The sequence below is a fragment of the Colobus angolensis genome, unplaced genomic scaffold, assembly GCF_000951035.1.
Source record: "Colobus angolensis palliatus isolate OR3802 unplaced genomic scaffold, Cang.pa_1.0 Scaffold8, whole genome shotgun sequence".
NCBI lineage: Eukaryota > Metazoa > Chordata > Mammalia > Primates > Cercopithecidae > Colobus > Colobus angolensis.
The window spans coordinates 9,008,870-9,015,155 of record NW_012121820.1 but is presented as its reverse complement, the minus strand read 5'-3'; the positions used below and the strand labels follow the sequence as shown (position 1 = coordinate 9,015,155).

The following is a 6,286-nucleotide window of genomic DNA, read 5'->3' as shown; positions in this document are numbered from 1 at the left end:
GGCTCACGCCTGTAATCCCAGGACTTTGGGAGACTGAGGCAGGTGGATCACCTGAGGTCGGGAGTTCGAGACCAGCCTGGCCAACATGGTGAAACCCCATCTCTACTAAATAAAAATACAAAATTAGCTGGGTATGGTGGCATATGCCTGTAATCCCAGCTACTCAGGAGGCTGAGGCAGGAGAATCACTTGAACCTGGGAGGTGGAGGTTGCGGTGGAGGTTGCATTCCAACCTAGGTAACAAGAGCGAAACTCCATCTCAAGGGAAAAAAAAAAAAAACATACCTGAGACTGAGTAGTTTACAAAAGAAAGAGGCTTTAATGGACTTAGAGTTTCACAATGGTTGGGGAGGCCTCACAATCATGATGGAAGGCCAAGGAGGAACAAGTCACATCTTACATGGATGGCAGCAGGCAAAGAGAGAGCTCCTGCAGGGAAACTCCCATTTTTAAAACCATCAGATCTCCTGAGACTTATTTACTATCACAAGAACAGCATGGGAAAGACCATCCCCCATGATTCAGTTCTCTCTCACCGAGTCTCTCCCACAACATGTAGGAATTATGGGAGCTACTAAATGAGATTTGTAAATGAGATTTGTAAATGAGCTACTAAATGAGACACAAAGGCAAACCCTATCAGTGGGTCTCATACATTGTCAAAGCCAGGGGAGCTTTCTGTCATATCCTTTCCTGGCTCTCTGTGTTACTCAGGTTCAATAATAGGGGCTGCCATTTACTGAGACACGTTTGGAGCCAGGTACACTGGGAAGCACTTTGTAAGCACCATCCCGTTTCATCTTTACAGTCATTCTGAGATGTAGAAGGTGTTCTCCTCATTTTACAGATGAGGACACTGAGGTTCAGATAGAGAGACGGCCTGCTTGGCCCATGGGTTGTAAGTGGCAAAACTGGGGTTTAAATTTGAATCTGACTCAAGAAACTTCACTCCCCACCTTATTACCTCCCCAGCCTCTCATGACATTCAAGTCCCTCTTCAAAATCAGTCCCACCACTTCCCACCACATTGCTGAGATGCCAGTCAACCTAGATGAGTTGCTGGTTGCTTAAGGGTGACCACAAATTATTTGCAATTCTTCACATTGCAAGATGGAGTCTAGATTTCCTCCTCTTGGACCTGGGCTGGCCTGAGTGACTCATTGGAGTGATAGAGCATGATGGGAGCAAGCTTCCTGGATTTCCGAGCCTTGGTCATTAAGAAGCTTTGTGGTGTCCTTTAGGGCCTCTTCAACATTCTCTCTGGCAACCCAAGCTTCTAGAAGAGACCATCATGCTAAGAGAGTCCACATATGGCCATTCCAGTTGACAGTCCCGCTGAGCCCAGGCTTCCACCATCCCTACCAAGACAGCAATCATGTTAGTGAAGCCGTGTTGGCCCATCCAGCCCAGCTGCCCACTGAAAACCAGGCTTCGGTCAACGCCATGTGGGACAGAAGAATTACCCAAGTAAGCCCAGCCCAAATTCCTGACCTACAGTATTGAGATATGTAATGAAATGGATGTCATGTTTTTTTTTTTTTTTGAGACAGAGTCTCGCTCTGTCGCCCAGGCTGGAGTGCAGTGATGCGATCTCGGCTCACTGCAAGCTCCGCCTCCTGGGTTCACGCCATTCTCCTGCCTCAGCCTCCCGAGTAGCTGGTGCCTGCCACCATGCCCGGCTAATTTTTTGTGTTTTTAATAGAGACGGGGTTTCACTGTGTTAGCCAGGATGGTCTCGATCTCCTGACCTCGTGATCCGCCCGCCTCAGCCTCCCAAAGTGCTGGGATTACAGGCGTGAGCCACTGCGCCTGGCCAAAATGGATGTCATTTTAAGTCATTGTGTTTTAGGGGGAGATTATCACACAGCAGTAGATAACAGGAATGCTTTCTCCTACCTGGCCCAACCCTCCAGCCTCTGCACCTTAGTCGCTTCCATCCTGATACCTGGAAAACCCTTTACCCAGATCCTAGACTATCAAAATTCTGCTTTCCAAATGGGTCATATCCAAAGTGCTGGGCTGCGTGCTGCAGTTCTTCTGTTTGCCACTGCAGGTGCACTCTCCACCCTTCTGCACGCTGCTCTGCTGCTCGGTTTCCGGTAGCCACACCACTGTGGGTGACACCAATGGGCTCTCCTGCCCTCTGGCTCTGGTTGGGTTTTGTCAACAGGGGGCACCAGCAGGAGATCAGCAGGTGAGAGGAGAGGAGTCAGGATTTTCATTCCCCGTTTCCCTTAGTGCAAAGTCACCGGGCTGACTGTGTCTCTCTACCAAGGCCACAGCTCCTGACAGTCCTCCTGGCCCTCCTCTCCATACCCTCCCCTCTCCAGGTTCCCTCTTGCCTATTTATTTGTTTACTGATTGATTGATTTTGAGACGGAGTCTCACCCTGTCACCCAGGCTGGAATGCAGTGGTGCAAACTCAGCTCACTGCAACCTCCACCTCCCGGGTTCAAGCAATTCTCATGCCTCCACCTCTGGAGTAATTGGAATTACAGGCACCCACCACCATGCCCGGCTAATTTTTGTATTTTTAGTAGAGACGGTGTTTCACCATGTTGGCCAGGCTGGTCTTGAACTCCTGAACTCAAATGATCCACCTGCCTTGGCCTCCCAAAGTGTTGGGGTTACAGGCATGAGCCACCGCGCCCAGCCTCCTGCCATTTTCTTGAAAGGCAGTGATTTCCTTTGTTACCAGTCCCAGAGTCCCACACCACCCTTTGTTGCTTTCCTTCAACTCTCCTGTCTAGGTTCAGGTTCCCCCAGAAGCAGAGCCTGAGACAAAGATTTGAATGCAAGTAATTTATTTGGGAAGAGGAAACATGGGAAGGATGTGGGTGCAGAAACAAGACAGGAAAGGGGAAGAAGCTGACATGAGCAGGTCACCACACTGAGCATCTGGAGCTCTATCCCTGCGCCGCACTCTGGTAGATGACAAATATGTCACAGGCTTAACCCAACTGAGGTCCCCAGCGAGGAAGCTGAGGAATCTATCTGCCCCCTCCCCTCTGGCAATGCTTCCAGGACATTAACTTCCTGGCACTCTTAGTTTGTTCAGTGTAACTGTCTGAGCTTGCTTACATGGCTAGAAAATACTTGCAGCAACGAGAGAGAGACTCTTTTGGCAGTAAGTAGCTCTTGCCATGTAGAGGTGATTTCGAGGGCATATGGGCAGCTACACCAGTCCACACCTTTGTAAATAACTCCCATATTAAACCTTCTTCAATTACTCAGTTTGAGTATGGCATCTGGTTCCTGCCAGGACCCCGAGTGGTACAGGCTGGTCTTGAGCATCTTCACAGCAATACAGAGTGGACCAGCGACAACAGAAAGCTTGAGAGGGGCTGGAGAGAGACACCTCCCCCAGCATTCATTATCCACACAGCACGCCACTCCTGTGAGAAGACAACAGAGCTAGTGTATGTTTGAGAATGTCTCTCTACCTCTCATGTAGCCATCCTGAAAAATCTAGTTCAAGATCTATTCCAGGCCAGGCACAGTGGGTCATGCCTGTCATCCTAGGACTTTGGGAAGCCGAGGCGGGCGGATCACCTGAGGTCAGGAGTTCGAGACCAGCCTGGCCAACATGGTAAAACCCTGTCTCTACTAAAAATACAAAAATTAGCTGGGTGTGGTGGTGGGCACCTGTAATCCCAGCTACTTGGGAGGCTGAGGCATAAGAATCGCTTGAACCCGGAAGGTGGAGGTTATAGCAAGCCGAGATCAAGCCACTATACTCCAGCCTGGGCGACAGAGCAAGACTTCCCTGGGCTCTAGTGTCTTCCTCTGTGAAACTTTGAGCAAGGGGTTGAGAAATCAAGAGTTGCAAACTCAGGCCGGGTGCAGTGGCTCATACCTGTAATCCCAGAACTTTGGGAGGTCAAGGCAGGTGGACACCTTGAGCCCAGGAGTTCAAGACCAGGACAACATGGTGAAGCCCTGTCTACCAAAAATACAAAAATTAGCCAGTCTCATAACCCAGTCTCAAAATAAATAAATATATTGAAATATTAAAAAATACATAGAATCTAAACCAAAAAAATTAAGTTTTTTAAAAAACCACATAGAATATAAACATTTTGAAAACAGTTTAAAAAAAAAAGAGTTTTAAGCTCAAACACAGATGATCGGGGCTGGGTGCAGTGGCTCATGCCTGTAATCCAGCACTTTGGGAGGCCAAGGAGGGTGGATCGCTTGAGACCAGGAGTTCAAAACCAGCCTGGGCAAGATAGTGAAACCCTGTCTCTACTAAAAAAAAAAAAGCAAAACAAAACAAAAAGCCAAGTGTGGTGGCACGTGCCTCTAATACCAGCTACTTGGGAAGTTGAGGCAGGACAGTCATGTGTACTTAGGAGGCAGAGGTTGCAGTAAGCCAAGATCTCACCACTTTACTCCAGCCTGGGTGACAAAGGGAGACTCTGTCTCAAATAAATAAATAAAAATCAAGATCAAATGTATATGATGAGGAGCCTCAGCTCCACCACTTACAGCTCTGTGGCTTTGGGAAAGTTGTTTTGAGCCTTGATTTTCTCATCTGTGTAGTGGGGATAACAATACATACTAATTAATAGAATAAACCATAGACACGCCTCGTTCATAGGAGGAGGAAAAGAGAATCCTCACACAGTAGGAGAGGTGGGGATCATGGCAATGAAAGAGCAAATGCCTCATCAAGATACTACTGCACTGAAACATAAATCCAGTGTTGCCAGATCCTCCAAGCATCCAAAAAAGCCAGCGACCCATCTTTTAATGTTTAAACTGTATTCAAATGTGTCCTAATGTTTAAAACTTTGCACAAGCCAAAGAAAACATCTGTGGGCCAGATTTTACCCCACACAGCCAAGGTCCCTGCTGATTCTGATCTTCTAAGATCTCTGAGTAGAAAATAGGACAAAGGAGAGGTTGCATTTTCACTCACATTTATCAGACAGGATTAAGATCAGTTGCACACAACAGAAAACCCCCAAATAATAATGGCTGAAAAAAGACAGAGGTTTATTTCTCTGTTGTGTAAAAACAGATTAAAAAAACTAGAGGCAGGCAATGCCACTGATGTGACAACTCTGTGAATATGGCTCTTTCCATCCCTCTGCTCTGCCATCCTAGCATCCAGCCCCTATCCTCATTGTGCAGTATGGCTGCTGGAGCACCAGTCTTCACATCTGCAGTCAAGAGAGCAGGGCTGAGGAAGGGAAGCGGCAGCTGGTGCTTCTCTTTTTTAAAGATCTAGATACCTGGTTTTTATCTCAACAAATTCTGCTTATATAGTCACATGGTCACACCTAATTGCAAAGAAGAATAGGAAATCTCTTACAGTTGTAAGGCAAGGTACCCAGCTAAAAAAAAAAAAGGAGATTCTGTTACTAAAGAAGAGGATAGTAGGCCTGACACGGTGGCTCACGCCTGTAATCCGTCAGTTTAGGAGGTCAACATGGGTGGATCACAAGGTCAGGAGTTCGAGAGCAGCCTGGCCAACATGGTGAAACCTTGTCTCTACTAAAAACACAAAAATTAGCCAGGCACAGGAGTACATACCTGTAATCGCATCTGCTTGGGAGGCTGAGTCAGGAGAATTGCTCAAACCTGGGAGGCAGAGGTTGCAGTGAGCCAAGATCGCACCACTGCATTCCAGCCTGGGTGACCGTACGAAACTCCATTTCGGCGGTGCAGGACATGGTGGAGGGGGGAAGAAGAGGATAGTAGATACTGGAAGGGTGGTCATTTCTGCCACATCAAATAGCCTGGTAGGTGAGGAGGGTGTATGGGTAGGTGGAAAGAGTGTTAGCAGGAAGCCAGATTCTGCTGTCCATATCATATGTCTTTGAGCCTCTTTCTGACCAGAAGAAAATAAGAGAGCAAGATAGAAAGAGGCCTGAGTATAATCATACTGACAACTTACCAAGGACCTGTTGTATGCCAGGCCCAGCACTGAGTCTTGTGCCAACATTGTTTTAGTTCATTTTGTGCTGCTATAGCAGAATACCTGAAACTGGGTAATTTTTATGGAACAGGAATGTATTGGCTCATGGTTCTGGAGGCTGGGAGACCCAATATCAAGGTGCTGGCATCTTTCAAGGGCCTTCTTGCTGCATCATGCCATGGTGGAAGATGAGAGTCAGAGAGGGTAAGAGAGGGAGCAAGAGATCAATCTCATGGCCTCACGCCTTTTTATACTCAGCATTAATCCATTCATGAGTGTGGAGGCCCCATGACCTAAACACCTCCATAAGGCCCCACCTGCTAACAGTGCTGCATTGAGGATTAAGTTTCTTTTTTTTTTTTT

General features: G+C 47.4%; 1 long non-coding RNA gene across 1 annotated transcript; it reads right to left on the bottom strand.

The window, feature by feature from the left end:
* Nucleotides 1-2,791: 2,791 nt before the first annotated feature.
* LOC105502461 lies at nucleotides 2,792-6,090 on the bottom strand. Its single transcript, XR_001000342.1, has 2 exons — nucleotides 5,903-6,090; nucleotides 2,792-3,395 (listed from the first exon to the last, which is right to left on the bottom strand). It is a non-coding gene; the product is annotated as an uncharacterized LOC105502461 (long non-coding RNA).
* Between the last annotated feature and the right edge of the window lie 196 nt (nucleotides 6,091-6,286).